At 44.1% G+C, this 17804-nt stretch overlaps 2 long non-coding RNA genes across 2 annotated transcripts in view; both read right to left on the bottom strand.

Annotated features, from left to right (window-relative positions):
• The window catches only part of LOC112443229 (uncharacterized), a 30129-nt gene extending 26582 nt beyond the window's left edge, over window positions 1–3547 (bottom strand). The window contains exon 1 of the long non-coding RNA XR_003031551.2: window positions 3458–3547. This is a non-coding gene — a long non-coding RNA (uncharacterized lncRNA). The remainder of the gene's footprint in view (window positions 1–3457) is intronic.
• Window positions 3548–6943: 3396 nt separating this feature from the next.
• On the bottom strand, window positions 6944–17600 carry LOC132343328 (uncharacterized). Its single transcript, XR_009492089.1, has 3 exons — window positions 16975–17600; window positions 10439–16050; window positions 6944–7298 (listed from the first exon to the last, which is right to left on the bottom strand). It is a non-coding gene; the product is annotated as an uncharacterized lncRNA (long non-coding RNA).
• Window positions 17601–17804: the final 204 nt, after the last annotated feature.

The following is a 17804-nucleotide window of genomic DNA, read 5'->3' as shown; positions in this document are numbered from 1 at the left end:
GCAGGAGGAGTTTACAGTCTGACAGAACTCTGGGCCTTGCAATGCTTCTACTGTGGTCCTTTCACTTCATGAAACCTACCTGTGTCATTCCTTCACAGAACTGCACGTTCCTTGAAGACAGGTATGTCAGTAGATCTAAGTCTGACATTTCTTTGGAGAGCTAGCCTTCTGTCACTGCGTGTGCTCAGTCACTCAGTCATGCCTGACTGTGCAAGCCCATGGACTGCAGCCCTCCAGGCTCCTCTGTCTCTGCAATTTTTCAGGCAAGAATACTGGAGTGGGTTGGCATTTCCTTCTCTGTGTGTCTCCTGCACTTCAGGTGACTTCTTTACCTGCTGAGCCATTGGGGAAGCCATTCACTGCATGTGGTATTAATAAGTATATTAATTAATGATTGCTACATAACAAACTGTGAGGCTTCCCTGGCGGCTCAAACAGTAAAGTATCTGCCTGCAATGCTGGAGACCCGGGTTCAATGCCTGGGTCAGGAAGATCCCCTGAAGGGACTGCCAGCCCATTCAGTATTCTTTCCTGGAGAATTCCATGGACAGAAGAGCTGGACCAGCTCTCTAGTCCATGGGGTCGCACAGTCGGACACAACTGAGAGACTAACACACACACACACATATTGCAAACTGTATACTATAAATGTTTGTGGCATAAAACACACTTTTTTTTTTTTTTAAGTTTATGTGGGACCTTCTGCTGATGTGGGCTGGTCTGGCTGATCCCAGGGGCCCATTCCTCTTCGGTCATCTGGTCAGGTGATTAGAGGCTGGCTTTTTGTGCTGGTTTCAAGATGCGTCTGAAAATTCTTTCACACTCTTTCTTCTGAACCGTGGAGCGTAATTCTCCCCTTGAATATTGGCCAAACGTAGAGACTCATTTCTAACTGAATGCGGCAGAGTGATGGTGTGGGATTTCTGAGGTCACAAAAGGCATTGCTGCTTCCAGCTTGTTCTCCTGGATGGTCTGCTCTTGGGAGGGGCATGGGCTTGTTATTAGGACACACAAGCAGCCTAGAGGGGGAGAGAGGCCCCCGTGAGGAGTAAGGAAGTTGTCTAGTTAATAAGTAATGCCGACTGACCAGCCAAGTGAGGGAGCCACTTGGCCTGTAAGAGCAACTTAAAAGAAGAGAAAGTTCTGGCCTCAGATGACTACAGGGCCGGCCAAAATCTTGTCCAAACCTCGTGAGAGACCCCCAGCCTGAACCCCCCCATTTAAGTGGCACGTGGACTCCTGACCTTCAGAGGCCGTGTGAGGTAATAATCGTGGACTGCCGCCTTGAACTGCTGAGGCTGGGGAGCTATCTGAGGCACAGTGGAATTAATGGACACAGTGGCTAGGATGTGGGATGGCCCCTCTGCACAGCACACAGCCTCTCATGCCCCACCATGTTGGCGGGCACTTGTTCTCAGGACTTGAAGCTTCCCAAAAGAGAGAGGGCAGAAGCTTATGAGCCCGCTGTGGCCCATCCCCAGAGATGATACCTATGGCTGTTGTGTTAGTCGCTCAGCCGAATCCAGCTCTTTTTGACCCCGTGGACTGTAGCCCGCCAGTCTCCTCTGTCCATGGGATTCTCCAGGCAAGAATACTGGGGTGGGTTGCCATTTCCTTCTCCAGGGCATCTTCCGAACCCAGGGATCAAACCTGCCTCTCCTGCAGTGGCAGGCGGATTCTTTTCTGCTGAGCCACCAGGGAAGCCCCAAACATCACCAACACAGCTAAAGCAGGCCAGCCAAGGGTCAAGGGTGAAGACACAATACTGCCTCCTTGAGGGAAAAAGCTGTGAAGTCATTACAAGGCATGGATAAAGAGAGGGTAATAATTGGGGCTGTACTGCCAGTCAAGCTACCCAAACAGCATTGTCTGTCAGCCAAAGTGTTCCCCTGCCTTGGTCCCGGGAGTGAGCTCTTGACTGCAGCACGTTCGTCGAGTGCTCTCCACCCTAGGACCGTATGACTCAAGAGGAAAGATGAATGGTTTCCTCTTGACACTGAGCAGTTCTTGACGCCTAGATTTCTGGAGCTCTCCTACTTCCTTTCCCGTCTGGTTCTCAGTCATCCCTTCTGTAAACTAGTAGATGCTTTCTTATAAATGCCCATTCTTCCCTGCCCAAGTTAATTGGAGTCAGTTTCTGTTTACTATCAAGAAACCCAGCCAAGGAACCCAGTGACCTTGGCAGCACTCAGCTCAGGACTATATGAGCTCCGGTATTTCTTCCAAAGTTAGGGGCCAAGAGATGCCACAAACAAAGCACCAGGAGATCCTTCAGATGATCACTGGCATTTAAAAAATGTCTTTGAAAACTCTTTAAACATCCTTAAGGACAATTGTAATAAAAATGCAAAGCAATCATAATTAACGGTATAGAAGCTACCCTAAAATGGTGTTTTCTGGGGACTTCCCTGGCAGTCCAGTGCAGGAGGTGTGGGTTTGATCCTTGGTCAAGGAACTAAGATCCCACATGCTGCATGGCACAGCCGAAAAAAAAAGCCTGATGGATTGTGTATCAGTAAAGAAATGGTGTATCTGGCAAGGGCTGACTGCACTGTCTGGCAGCATTTCCATGCGGCAGTGTGACTGTCTGCCAGGGAAATCACAGAGCAGGAGAGGTCAAAGTTTCTGGCACTTGGACCAAATACTCATATTCAGGCTGTGAAGGCGATGGCATTGCACCTCCTGCTTCCCGTTGACATATGGCTGCTTCCGGCTGCTGTCTCCGCCCATCTACTGCAGTATAGCTTTATAGTCACTCCCAGCCTGAAATGATTTCCACTTTCAGCTGGTCATGCTTCCTTATTAATTTGTTAAACAATCAGGAATGACAGAAGGTATCAACTCCCTTCCCGGATATTTAAACTGTGAGTAGTCATTTATATGCAAATAGTGTGCCCACGAATCTTTAAGAACTTTGCTTATGCAGAGTTCCAGAGCACAAATGTTGCAGAATCAGATGCCTCCCCCAAACATCTCTCCCTCTGACATTCAGCAGCTTCTAAAGGAAACTCATTAGTGGTTTTTCACTGCTGAAGTTACAGCAGCTGTCAATCAGGGATGGGCTTAGGCACTGGGCAGTGGAGACAGTGTGTCCTAGTGATTAGGAGCACAGGCTTTAAAACTGAATGAAAACTGTGAGTTCCAGTCTTCGCTCCACCTCTCATTATCTGAGTGATTTGGGGCAAGTTCCTTGACCCCCAGGGCCTCAGTTTCTCTATTACAAAGATTGTGCCAAAAAGAGAAACTATCTCATGGGGTTCTTCAGAGAATTATATGAAAAAATATGTGCAATACACTTAGTCTACAGCTTGCAACATAGGAAGCAATCAATAAATGCTAATTGTTAGCGCTTATATCATTATTATTAATACTAATACCACTACTATTAATAATAATCATTTAGCATGCCAGCAGCTTCCAGGACTGGAACAGCAAGTCCCAACAACGTCTGACTCACCAAGTTGCAGTAGCAGAGCTAATGCTGGCCCAGGCAGGATTGGCACCAGCCCCTAAGGGCAGCATCCAGGGAGGCAGGGCGAAATGCTGCGGCTCAGAGTCCAAGTTCCATCCCTAGATGCTGTCAGGATCTCACCTTCACACTCCATCTGGTTTGGATTAGCCGTATCTGAAGCAGAGTCAACCCTCAGAAGGGCTGGGCTCCAGACTCAGCAGAGAATCGGAGTGGATGCCTCAACCTGGGCAAGAAACAAGACAGCTGCAAGGGTCTGACTGAAGCTCGGGAACACCCGGGGTTCTGGTCACACAGTGCCGGCTGGGGCAGCAGAAACTCTCCAGACCCATCCAATCGGCAAAAGAGAGCCAGTTCTTACAGGGCTGCCAAGGCCAGATCTGAAGCACACTGATGGCAGGGCTGTAATGTGAGCTGCTCCTGGGTTGTAGGGACAATAAAGATCCTCCTCTCTGTGCTAAGGGAAGGTATAACAAGTAAACAAGGAAAAGGAAAACTGGACCTCACGGAGCAGGACGTCTGTGGCAGCCACAAAGCATTCAGGCAGGAGCAGGGCTGTGCAAGAGCTGTTATCTCATCTGGCAAATTCAGGGCACCTCAGGGCTCCGCCAGCCTGTCCTTGACCGTTGGACAGACGTGGTCAAAGGATCCCAGCCAATGAGTCATTCGCAACAGAACTCTCCCACAGCCTGCTACTCACAGGGGGTCTCAGAGGGAATCAGAATCAGCATTTTAGCAAGATGCTCACAGAATACCCATACATGTTTCAGTTTAAGAAGTTTTGTGAGGATGCTTTTACCAACTGGTGGGGTTTAGCATGTGAATTCAAACCTATTTGCCATCGTCCAACAGACAGAAATTGCGGGTTGCTGAAGGCGTGAAGATGTCCCTTATTTCAGAAACAAGATGGGAATCTCTAAGTGGTCTGCCAGAGACTTTTGGCTCATGAGAAGGTTGCCGGTAGCCAGAGCTAAGACTGTCCCAGCCAAGAGGAGACAGAAGGTCAGGAGGAAGTCAAATATTAAGATCTCTGGAAAGTGGAACAGACATCTGGAGCAGGAGCATGGTAAGAATTAGAAGACGCTTCCTGTGACCCTTGTGTGTTATGAAGGATCTTATCAACAGTCTTTGCTGTTGGCTCATCTTGTCTGTTCTACTTCATCATTTGCAGTTTGAAGTGGAACCCACTCAGCTGTGCTAAGGTGCTCCAAGGAAAGATGACTTTCTCTAGGGCAGGACGGCAGATGGGAGCCACAGCAGTCCCCTGAGAACAAGGAACTGGTGACTGAAAGAATCAGAGCATGTGAAAGAAGCAGAAGTGACAATTTGGGGAAGTACTCAGGACCCTCCCACATTTTCTTTACCACTGTGCATCTTCGTGTATGTATGAATTTCATGAAAGTGCCTTTCCCTCTGTGGCTTCTTTTGAGAGACCTAAGGGATGAATCTTTACCCTCCTCTCTCCATCACTGGTGGCAGTAGTGGAAAAGAACCTACCTGACAACGCAGGAGACATAAGAGATACAGGTTCAGTCCCTGGATGTGGAAGACCCCCTGGAAAAGGGAATGGCCTCCCACTCCAGTATTCTTGCCCAGAACATCCCACGGACAGAGAAGCCTGGCGGGCTACAGTCCATGGGTTTGCAAAGAGTCGGACATGACTGAGTGACTAACACCCCAACCCCTAAACATAGAGACCCACATATACTCCAAACTTGGCACACAATTTCAGGGGTTTACAAGAACCCCTATGATTTCAGGGATCTCAGGTTAAGAACTCAAGCCTGACACTTCCCGTACATTTTTATTTCTTCTTTGAATCCCTCACTTTAAGCCCCGAGACTACCATTGTTTCTAAACAAATAAGGATTACCAGGTGGTATTCCACTTCCAATGAGAACGAACTCACCTTTCAGACAACGAATATTCAGAGCCATGGTCCTTGCACCAGATATGCGATTTAAGCTGGGATTTCTGGGAAGGCTCACAATAAACATCAGTGACAAGGCCAGAGGCTTTGATTCAATTTGTTTGGGTGGAACCCAAGTGTAGGGAGAGAGCAGATGAGCCAAGATGGTATGTTCAGGCTCTCCTGCTCCACATTTTGCAAATAATGACTATGTAACAGATGAGATCATTTCTAGCACCTCACACGTGCATCACGAGGTGCTCACTTGGTTGTGGGCTAGGATCTGTCCAGTACCCCTGTATGAACGTTATCATGAAAGCCCTGCCTGATGCTGCACTGGGGCTACATTGGAGTGACCCCATGACTATGTCATGTGAGGTTATGTTATGGCTACGTTATGTTTATGCTGTGGCTGCTGCATCAGCCAGGAGAGAGGCTGTGTTAAGGCTGCCAGGCCAGCTAGGAGAGAAGAAACGTGTCTGCAGTCCCTATGGCTCCTCAAGTCTTCTTCCAGCCTCTCAGCTCGCACCTTGCCTACCCTGGGTTCAGCCAACAGTATGAACAGCAAGACAATTGCCACTCTGAGCAGGGTCAGTGATACACCAAGCATCTGTATTTTGAAAGCGCCCAGAAAATTTTACAGTGCATTGTAAGTTTAGAACCACTGCTCTAGGTTGACTACCTACAGTGGATCTGGGGTAATCAGTACTCACTCCTTTAGCTACTCTACCTTCCCCTGCGGCTCTCGGCACCCGCTCTGTACTGGTAGCACATGTGCGCGACCTCGGGTCAAGTGAGATGAAGAAAATCTATCTGTAATCTTTGCCCTCATGTACAATCCTGTTTACATCCTAAACATGAAACCTGAAAAAATACTAATATAAATAAGTTTTTATTAAAGTATAGTTGGTTTACAATACTGTGTTAGTTTCAGGTGTAGAGCATAGTGATTCAGTACTTTTGCAGATTTTGTTTCTTTACAGACCATTACAAGATTAAAAAAGAAATCAGTTGCTCAGACATGTCTGACTCTTTGTAACCCTATGGACTGTAGCCCTCCAGGCTCCTCTGTCCATGGGGTTTCCCAGGCAAGAATACTGGATTGGGTGGCCATTTCCTCCTCCAGGGGATCTTCCTGACTCAGGGATTGAAACCGCCTGTGAGAATTACTTCCCACTGAGCCACCTAGGAAGTCCCTATTATGAGATACTGAGTATACAACGCTTTGTGCTCTATCCGTGTTCCTTATTGTATACACAGTAGTTTGCATCTGTTAGTTCCATATTCCTAATTTATTCCTCCTCCTCTCCCCTTTGCCTTTGGTTAACCACATTTGTTTCCTATGTCTGTGAGTCTGTTTCTGTTTATGTTCAGTGATATAAAATCCAAGTTTAACAAATACCTGTCAATAAGTCATGAATCTTAGCCTTCACCGCCGCCCCCCCCCCCCATACGATGTACAAAGGTTTTTCACAAGCAGGGTGGGGACGTGCCTCTGACCTCTCTCAGAATCACCACTAGCAGCTGTGAAATTTCAGGTGAGTCATCTGGTGTTTTGCAAACAAGTGTCAGTATCCCAAAGATACCTGCCTATAACTCCACCTCTGGTCTGTATATGCAAATCATTTCCACATGCATTTGATGAGAACATGGATTTTTCCAGTCAACGCTTAAAGTGTGTTACTTCTCTGAAAATCACTGAGCAATAAATGTAAAGCTCAAGGGTATTGGCAACGAATGGGAGGCATTAATTGGCAGTCTTAACAGTTCTACTTGGAAAAGTTCATTACTTCTAATGGCTTTTTTATAAAATAATTTGTTTCAAGGTTAGAATGGATGGTTGTCACGTTGGTGGATGTGGTTCATCAGGCTTCACCTCTAGGATGTTCAAATCGGCCACTGCCTGATTGGAGAATCTGCCTGGATGTGATATTATGAAAAAAAAAAAAGTCTAATCAATAAGTTTTCCTTCAATCAAATGTTCTTACACTGCGACCCACTGTGTCCAGTTTCAAAAAATTTCTGACTCAGAATCAACATTTGTGATAATCAATCCATTTTATCAACAGTAATCGAAATGCCTCTTATGCCAGCCTACATTTGATGAATAAAAAAAAAAAGGATTATTTCTACTCTGATAGTTAGAATAGTGAACCCAAGCAACTGAGATGCCTTCATTGCCATCCCCCGCCTCCAAATAATCTATGATGGTGTGACTTGGACATGAAATCAAGGCTGTAAGTCAGCATCACTATGTCTTCAAAAAGCAGCATCCGGTGTGGCTCAGGTCCAAGAAAGAAGTGAGACCCGAGGCTCTGAGCAAATGGCTTGGATGATTACCTGGGATCCTTATTACACATCTTTATGGAAAATGGCCTGGGTGAGAATGTCGTTGAAACACCCACAACTCCAGACACCCAAAATCCTGAAATTCTTCATTGGTTACAGATAGTATTTGAAGCTTCCTTTAAATGTTCTAATTACAAATATGATTTTAATGTTAACTAGTAAAATATATTCTCTTCTACATCTCAACAAGAGCATTTGTTTTTCTTGCCTTGAGAAGGACGACTGTCAGAAGTGACATGACTACCAGCTACTGTCACATGAAATATTACAAAAAAATATTACAAAGTACTGACACATATGTGTTCTCACTGAATCCTTTAATTATGACCAGCCTGACTTTGAAGAAACTGAGGCTTAAAGAGTCCAAATGGCTTGTCCAAGGTCATGCCATGAGGAAGTGGCAGAGCCAAGGGCTCAAAACCAGCCCTGTCAGATTCAAAGTCCGTCTCTACCTAGAACCGCAAAGGCCACCATTTGTTGGGCATTTATTGGATAGCAGGCATTTTTCAGGGCTTCCCTGGTGGCTCAGCTGGTAAAGAATCCTCCTGCAATGTGGGAGACCTGGGTTCGATCCCTGGGCTGGGAAGATCCCCTGGAGAAGGGAAAGGCTATCCACTCCAGTATTCTGGCCTGGAGAATTCCATGTCGGACACAACTGAGCGACTCTCACTTTCACTTTCAGGCACTTTTCATTCAATAATGTGACCCACAGCGAGGAAGGTGTTAGCATCAGAAGCTCAGAGAGCTTAGTCCCTTCCTCAACTTTACGCAGCAAATGCTAGAAATAAGGTTTGAATCCTACTCTTTGACTGTTTCCACTGTTTCCCCATCTACTTGCCACAAAGTGATGGGACCGGATGCCATGACCTTAGTTTTCTGAATATTGAGCTTGAAGCCAACTTTTTCACTCTCCTCTTTCACTTCATCATGAGGCTCTTTAGTTCTTCCTCGCTTTCTGCCCTACGGGTGGTGTTATCTGCATTCTTATTATTCTTGAAAGAAAGTGAAAGTCAGTCAGTCATGTCCAACTCTTTGTGACCCCATGGACTATACAGTCCATGCAATTCTCCAGGCCAGAATACTGGAGTGGATAGCCTTTCCCTTCTGCAGGGGATCTTCGAAACCCAGGGACTGAACCCAGGTCTCCCGCATTGCAGGAGGATTCTTTACCAGCTGAGCCACAAGGGAAGCCCATGCACTAGCAATAAGCAATCTGAAAATATATAGGAAGAAAACAATCCTATCACATTAAAACAGCAGAGAAAATATAAATTATAAACCTGACCAAAAATGTGCAAGACTCATATGAAGGAAAAGATACAGTTTTACTGAAGAACACATAAGTTCCTGGAAGGTGTTTAAAACTGCTCATTCACAACAATTTAACATAAATTCAATATTCTCCAATGCTATCCCTATTGAATATACAGTTGTTGTTATAGTTTTTAATGAAAATCAGACAGGTTGGTTCTAAAATTTTTTTTTGGAAGAAAGCAAGTATAAAAATAGCCAAAATAAAATGCTTAAAGAATAGAAAGGAAGTGATACTCTACTAGTTACTGAAGCATACTGTAGAAAAACCTGAAATAAACAAAAATGTTGCTTTGGTGTAGGCACAGCCAACAGAGCAGTACAAGAGAGAATTTTTCTTTTTAAACATACTGATGGACTTTGTCAATTCACTGTGTGATAGAAAGACATATTCTCATACTGAAGAATGGGGATAAACCAGTCAAAATAAGTTATGTAGGAGGAATTAGCTATCTCTTGGGGGGAAAATAAGTATTTTTCCTGACAAGAGACTCAGATTATTTAAGAACTTAAGATAAAAAATAATTAGAAAATTTTAGGAAAAAAAAATATAGAGAAAGGCTTTATAGTTGCAAGAAAGGGAAGGTCTTTTTATGATTAAAACAATTGATAACATAATGTAATGACTGATACATGTGACCACAGCAAACGAATTTATATTCAGTTTAAATAAAAACCGTCTGTAATATTTATAAAAGACTAAAATGCACAAGATGAGAGAAAATGTTTGCAGTATATAACACCAAGTTTCAATATTCAAAATACATAAAAAATAACAACTCAATGAGAAAAAGGACAAGATGAATTGCCATCTCGCAGAACAACATGCCGTGTGAAAATATGCAGTTTCACTCACAGTCACTCATATTCATAAAAAAGGTAAATTTAACCCCTAATGAAATACCATTTTTCACCCATCTGACTGGAAAATATTTCAGAGTGGTTATGTCTAGTGTTGACAAGATAAAAAATTGACTCATCCATCCACTCATTAAGAGGATATAATTTTTTGGAGGACATTTTAGCAGCATCTATTTACATTTAAAATGACACATCCTTTGACCCAGCAACTACACTGTAAGGTTTCTATCCTAGGGGAAATACTTGTACACATATACAAGAGACTTATACAAGAGACTTACACAAGATGTTCAGCACTGTTATTACTAATAACCCCAAATCTAAAGCTACTTAGATGCCTATTAGGGGTACTACGATTATACAAACAATGGTGCTGTTACAAAATGGAATTGTGCGTTGCATAAAGGCAGGCCTTTAGGTACTGATAAAAAAATCTCCAGGATACTTCAACGTGAAGAAAAACAAGATGGAGACCCATAACTATAAGATAATTTATGTATGTGTGTGCAAGACAAACACATAAAACTAAATATACACACCATGCGTGCATGCTTAGTCACTCAGTCGGTGTCTGATTCTCTGCAACTGCATAGACTGTAGCCAGCCAGGCTTCTCTGTCCATGGGATTCTCCAGGCAAGAATACTGGAGTGCGTAGCCATTCCCTTCTCCAGAGGGATCTTCCCGACCCAGGGATTGAAGCCAGGTCTCCTGCATTGCAGATGTATATTTTACCACCTGAGCTACCAGGGAAGCTTACAAATGTACATACTAAGCTGACAACAGTGGGTATGGCTTCAGACCAGGGAAAAGGGCTCCAGTGGTGGAAGGGTCTGAATGGGACCAGAGCAGGGGCAGGGGACTGGCCCCGTTCACATGTTTGAAGCACAAGTCCACCAGAAAACAGTCTTGATTTTCTGGACTCAGTTCATAAAGTGATTTTTAAATGTTATTACAATTTACATTGCTTTCATGATAATTTTATTACTTAATTTAATTAGAATTCTTCCTGAGCTTCAAATATTTGCAAGGAGGGGTTTTGTGAAATCAACAATAGAGTCTGTTACCGCGTGACCGTCTCCAAGACAGAGTAGGGGGCAGTCATGTAGAACGATGTTGGGTCACGATGAGCTTTTCCCATCGAGCCTGCACTCAATACAAATCTAATTATATTTACCTAAGATCGTTAATGGTTACTTATCTCATATGCCTTGCTTTCTGATCTGCCTGTTCAGTTTTCATAATGGAATTGTAATCTGCTATTAAGTTCATCTGCAGGAGACAACTTTCCTTGCTCTATTCAGCTGTCGTCACAACACACTACATTACCTGTGTGTAAACCATGCAAGAAGAAGGCAGGATCCTTATGCTGTTTAGAATAAGATAGCTTTAGCAAAACAGTCCTTCTGCCCTTATGTGAACTCCAGTCTCTCCACCAAAATGGAGAATCAAATAAAACTTGTCTGCAGTACTTCTTTTTAGAATTGTGTTTTATTTTCTCTTGTATCCCTGTCCTTAGTTGCCTTCTTCCCTCATATGCCTTCTCCGTCCCAACTTTCCTTGAAGCAAAAAAAAAAAAAAAAGTTCATTTCAGTTATTTCCTCTGCAGTTGCCACAAATCATTTTTGGAAGAAAGCAGAGGGTCAATTTAGGTCCATGGATGGACAGGGTGGGCTTCTTGAGTGGCTGCCAAGAGATCTGCCTGCGATGCAGAAGACGCAGGGGACGATGAAGGTTTGATCCCTGGGTCGGGAAGATCCCCTGGAGGAGGGCATGGCAACCCACTCCAGTATTCTTGTCTTAGAGAATCCCATGGACAGAGGAGCCTGGCGGGCTACAGTCCATAGGATCACACAGAGTTGGACACGACCGAAGCGACTGAGTATGCAATTACGGACAGGGTACTCCAGAACAGTGCTGGCCACGTCCAAAAGAGCATCACTAACTCAGAGAGGAGCACGGCATAGTCACGTGTCCATACACTGTGATAGTAGGGAATCCATGATGGTAGTGGTCAACATCTGATCTCATTCCTTATTAAAGGAAGTTCATCTTCTTTCCTTTCTCCTTTCTCTTCCATCCTTCTTCCCTTCCTTTCTTTCTTTTTCCCTTAACTTACACTGAAGGCAGTTTAATGAAGATGGAAGGCCTTGGTTCTGACCTTGGCCCTGCACTTACTGGCTATGGAATGAAGCAGGCTACTCCATCTTTCTGAACCTCAGGCTCCAAGCCTGTAATCCTGGACCTCATTCCAAGGCGCCCCTTCACCAGGTTACTGTCAGGCTGAATGCGACTGCCTGCATTGAGCATCCTGACTGGCATTCAATGGTGTGCAATCAAGGTTAGGTCCTTCTCCTACTTCCTAGGCATCTTTGCTTTGTGAACTCAATTTCCAGCTCCGAAACAGGAATTCAGACAGCAAACACATTTCAAATGTCAGCAGCCTTGTCAGTGCCACCCCCAAATTAAGATCCAGGTACGGGTGAGCATAAACTGAATATAACAGGCAAAAATAAGATGAATGTGTGCATGACACAAGAATGAATGGGAGCTGGTACTTATGTAGTGATTTAATTACCTTTATAAGACCTGTGGCTCAGCAGTAAGGAATCCACCTGCAATGCAGGAGACCACCTGCATTGCAGGAGATTTGGGTTAGATCCCTGGGTCAGGAAGATTCCCTGCGGCAACCCACTCCAATATTCTTGCCTGGAAAATCCCACAGACAGAGGAGCCTGGTGGGCTATAGTCCATGGGGTCACAAGAGTAGGACATGACTTAGGGACTAAACCACTGCCACCAAAAGACCTGAAGGATCAGGAAAGATACTGGGCAACTTGGAGTCAGCATACAATAACCTTTCTCGCAGTGATGACAGCTAGAACTTTGATGATGGTTAAAATAACAATAATAATATAACAATAGTATAATAACAATAATAATAACAGCAAGTATCTGAGCACCAATAACAGTTAGTAGCTTAGGGAGGGAAGTCAAAACTTAAAAAGCAAACCATATTAAAAGTGAGCTTTGTGAAGGGTTTTCTTTTATCTCCTGACTTGAAACCAAGGGTGGCCCCTGTGTGGAAGTACAAAGAAGACACAGGCCGCAAAAATTCAGAGAGAACGCTTCGGTTTTAGGGAACTAAGAAAAGGTGTTTCACAAGCTGGAGAGTATGGGGGAAATCCCTGTTGCTGTCATTGTTGTTTCCAGTAAACATTCACTTTAGAATAACTTTAGGTTTTCAGAAAAACTGGAAAGTTAGTATCGAGTCCCTGAGCCCCCTCACTCTATTTAGCCCATGGTTAACATCTCATGTTAACATGTTCCATTTTTTAAAACCAAGAAAACAATGCTGGTGTGTTTAGACTCTGATTAAACTCCAAACTTACTGTCCTTTTACTGTTGTGGGCACCATTCTGCTGCTACTGCTGCTGCTAAGTCGCTTCAGTTGTGTCCGACTCTGCAACCCCATAGACAGCAGCCCACCAGACTCCCCCATCCCTGGGATTCTCCAGGCAAGAACACTGGAGTGGGTTGCCATTGCCTTCTCTAACGCATGAAAGTGCCATTCTAGGACACCACATTTCATTGTCATCATGTCTCCATGGTTCTCTGGGGGTTTCTGGGTCTTCTCTTGCTTTCTTGGCCTTGAGTCTTGAGGCACACTCATCAGGTGCTTTGTAGAATGTCCTTCAGATTGGGTTTGCTGAATGTTTTGCTCATGTTTAGACTGGAGTTATGGGTTTTAGCAAAGAACATTAAAGAAGTGAAGAGTCTTTTTCATGTTCTCATATCAAGGGTAACTTCTGTCAACATAACTAATCACTGGTGGTGTTAACCTAACATGTGTTTGCCAGCTGGAGACAAGAGACCAAATCCAGCGCACGCTTAAGGGGAGGGAAGAGAATCTACGTCAAAGGTTGAGAATTCTTCTGTAAGGAAGATTTGTCTCTTCTCCTCCATACTTTAGTTAACATAACCATTGTGATCAGTATAGAGTCACATAGATTTGGGACTTTTTTCCTCTCTCTTTTTTTTTCTCCTGGCCCTGCCCTGAGGAACCTAAGGACCTAAACCCAAGGAGAAAACCTGTCCATCTGGATGGAGGACCCTATGGCCTGGAGTGTGAAGACCACATTTTCTTCCTTCCTTTCCCTCACTGTTTGGCCTTGATAGTAACTCCAACCACAGCAGTACATGTAGCTACAACTCCTAGAAGAACACCAGATTTCTACCCAGAGGGCTGGATGAAGGGGCCCCTGGGAGTCACAGGAAATGGGGAAAATAATAAAGGGGAAAGGAACAGGGAAAGGTAGCCCCTAATTCTGTGTATGAACTGATAAGAGTCCTAGGCTCACTCTGAGCTGCTTGCGTAGGGTAAAGACCCACAGCAGGAGAACAAAGTCTTTAAGAACTGAACTGACGTAGGAACTTCTGCCCACAGAAGGAGAGCTCAGGACAGTCTGAACACACACAGGTTCACTACCTGTCAACAGAAAATAGCCGGCATTCTCCAGAGGATTTTAACAGGACTCAGAATCGTATAAGATTCAAAATGTTTATGGTATAATCTAAAATTACTCAACATACAAAATACACAGAAATGTGACTAATTCTCAAAGGAAAAGACAATCAGAGGTCAAGCTCAAGATTATCCCGATATAGAAACTTTTTCAGACCTTTAAACAACTATTATCATCATGTTCAATGAGACAAAGGTAAATACTCTTGAAATAAACAAAAAGATCGATATTCTTAGCAGGGAAATAAAAACTATTTTTTAAAGTGAGTATTTTAGAACTAAAAAATACAATATTTTAAACAAAGAAATTCGTGGGATGATCTCAATAACACAGTGAAGGTGACAGAAGAAAAAGTCAGAGAACTTGCAAACAGATCAACAGAATTTATCCAATTTCTATTACAGAAGGGAAAAAAGATTGAAAAAAATCACCCTCAAGGTACTGTGGGACAATATCAAAAGGTCTACTATTCATCATATTTAAGTCCTAACAGGAAATGGGAAAGAGATAAATGCAGAAAAAAAGGTAGACATTATCAAAGAAAACATAAATTTGGTGAAAAACATAAATATACAGTAAGACAAAATAACCTCAAAGGAAACCAAACCTATCCACTTTATAATCAAACTGCTGACAACTAAGATAAAGACAAAATCTTGAAAGTAGACAGAAAAACAATTCCCTTTATGTATGTCCATGGCAAGAACAATTGGAAGGACTGTTTGGTTTTTTATTAGAAACCAAGGTTCTGAGAAGGCAATAGTATAAAATCTGTAAAGTGCTAAAAGAAAGAACATTACACTGTACACCTGAAACCAACATAATGTTGTAAACCAACTATATTTCAATTTTAAAAATAAGGTATGTGGCAATGTAAAAAAAAAAAAAAGAAAAGAATTGCCAGCCCAGAAGTCCATATTTAGCACACATATCCTTCCATAATGATGTCAAAATAAAACTTTCTCAGACAAACTAAGGGGACTCATTGCAGCAGGCCTTCTCTAAAATACTAGAAGGAATCCTTCAACCTGAACTATTCCCCACGGCAACTTGGAACTTCCGAATAAAGAAAGAGTAATAGATGAAAATAGACAAATTTTCTCTTAGATTCTTTAAAATACATGTTATTACCTGAAGCAAAAATGTAAACACTGTCTGATGGTGTTGTCAATACATGTGGATGTAATATACATGCCAACTATGGCATCAAAGGGTTCAGATCAGATCAGATCAGATCAGTCGTTCAGTCGTATCCGACTCTTTGTGACCCCATGAATCGCAGCACACCAGGCCTCCCTGTCCATCACCAACTCCCGGAGTTCACTCAGACTCATGCCCATCGAGTCAGTGATGCCATCCAGCCATCTCATCCTCTGTCGTCCCCTTCTCCTCCTGCCCCCAATCCCTCCCAGCATCAGAGTCTTTTCCAATGAGTCAACTCTTCGCATGAGGTGGCCAAAGTACTGGAGTTGCAGCTTTAGTATCATTCCTTCCAAAGAAATCCCAGGGCTGATCTCCTTCAGAATGGACTGGTTGGATCTTCTTGCAGTCCAAGGGACTCTCAAGAGTCTTCTCCAACACCACAGTTCAAAAGCATCAGTTCTTCGGCGCTCAGGATTACTGACCCCTTAAAAAAGCAAAAACAAAAACACTACAAAGAGATATAGTTCAAAATCAGTGGATACATTTAAATAGATTACTAAAAGATATAGGAATATTTGAAAAGACAGGAAAGGTGTAATAGAGAAACACCCATCACAGGCACAAACTAAGCAAATAATAAAATAATACACCTAAAACCCTAAAATCAACCATATTAATGATTGTGTTGGTCTAAACTCACAGGGATGGAAAGGGGGTCTTCTGCATGGCAGACGGATTCTTTACCAGCTGAGGTACCAGGGAAAACAAGGTTAGGTTAGGATATAAAGAAAAGTGGTAGAGTAAGAGCATGCTGGGGGCAAATCCAGATAAACCGGAAAAAAGAGAAGAGCAGCTATTTCAGGAATTTATGCAGAGATGGATTTGGGGCCTTTTCCATGTTCTTTAGGAAGAGATAAAAGTTGTAAACCTTGTAAAACTTTATTAAAGTTCCATGTTAACACGCTAAATTTAGAGCAGAAAATCAACCTTTAGTTTGGGATTATTTTAAAAAACAAAAGAAACACCGATATCAGGGAAGATTTTTAAATCTCAGTATACGATTGGTCATTCCGTGATCGCTCACAACGTTGCTATTTTTTTAATAAGGGAAGAATTTATAAGTGTTAGAAAATCATGGCCAGATAGTGGCAGAGACGTTAGATAACAATAATAATAAAATTAGAATCGAGAAGTAATGAAGGATTAAAGAAGAAAACGAAACTAAGGAGAGACGACAGGAGCTGCGGACAATGAGAACAAGTCATCAAGGCAACGGGAAATTTTCGTGAATTATGACACGGAGGTCAGGAACTCCTTTAGGGTGGGGCAGAAACTCGGGTGGCAGACTTTGTTTAGAAACAGCCTGGTTGATGACCTTATTCAGAGCTGGAAGAACGACCATTCCTACCATTCTCGTTTAAAGAGGCTGAAAGAGGAGATGGGCAACTGAACTCCTTAGGGTCCTTTCAGGTTGAGAACCCCAGCCTTCAGTCTCACTGTCTGCAGCTCTATCTTAGGCGGGCAATTCTGAAACGCGGGAGTGGCTAGGGCTCGGGAACCTAAATTCCGAGGTGGCCGGCCCCCATATCTCACAAGGATATACTGTTGAGTTCGTTTTCCAGGACACGTACATCCTCTTAATACAGATGTAATCAGAACCACAAACCCCTTGCAGCCACCACCTCACGTTCCAGTGTGAATCCCCTTAAGCCCAGGCTGCTAGAAATCCCGCCTCCAACTGTAACCATGGGAACGGCTAACACGCCACAAGCCGGAGATTCCTGTTTCCGCCCCCTCCCTAACAAATATTGTTTCCCACTAGCTGTCCACATGGGCGCAACGCCTCTCTATTGGTCAGGGCCCCAAGACCGTGCCTTGCCCCAGCCAATAAGCGGCCTGTGCACGTGCACGCTCGCGTACTCTGATTGGTCACCACTCATTGATCACGCACTGCCGGCCTGCTCCAGCCCGTGCGCGGGGGCGCCAATGAAATGACTCAGTAGCCCTTTACAACCAATCGGCACGTCGCGGGGCTCCCAGCCGGCCTATGGGAGTGCGCCGGGGGTGGGCTGTCCCGGCCCCTCGCCTTCGCCAGCTGGGTTTGTTAAAGCGACAGGCCCTACGGCGCGCCGGGGCTCCACCGGGCAGCGCACGGCGGGCACGGGGGCCCGCGGCGTGCGCCTGGCGCCCGTGACAGCGGTGCCGCTCGGCTCGCGACCCCGGCTCCGGGCCGTTGCC

This window comes from Bos taurus, chromosome 21 (assembly GCF_002263795.3).
Source record: "Bos taurus isolate L1 Dominette 01449 registration number 42190680 breed Hereford chromosome 21, ARS-UCD2.0, whole genome shotgun sequence".
Lineage (NCBI taxonomy): Eukaryota > Metazoa > Chordata > Mammalia > Artiodactyla > Bovidae > Bos > Bos taurus.
The sequence above is the reverse complement of the archived record's forward strand: the minus strand, read 5'-3'. Positions and strand labels throughout refer to the sequence as shown.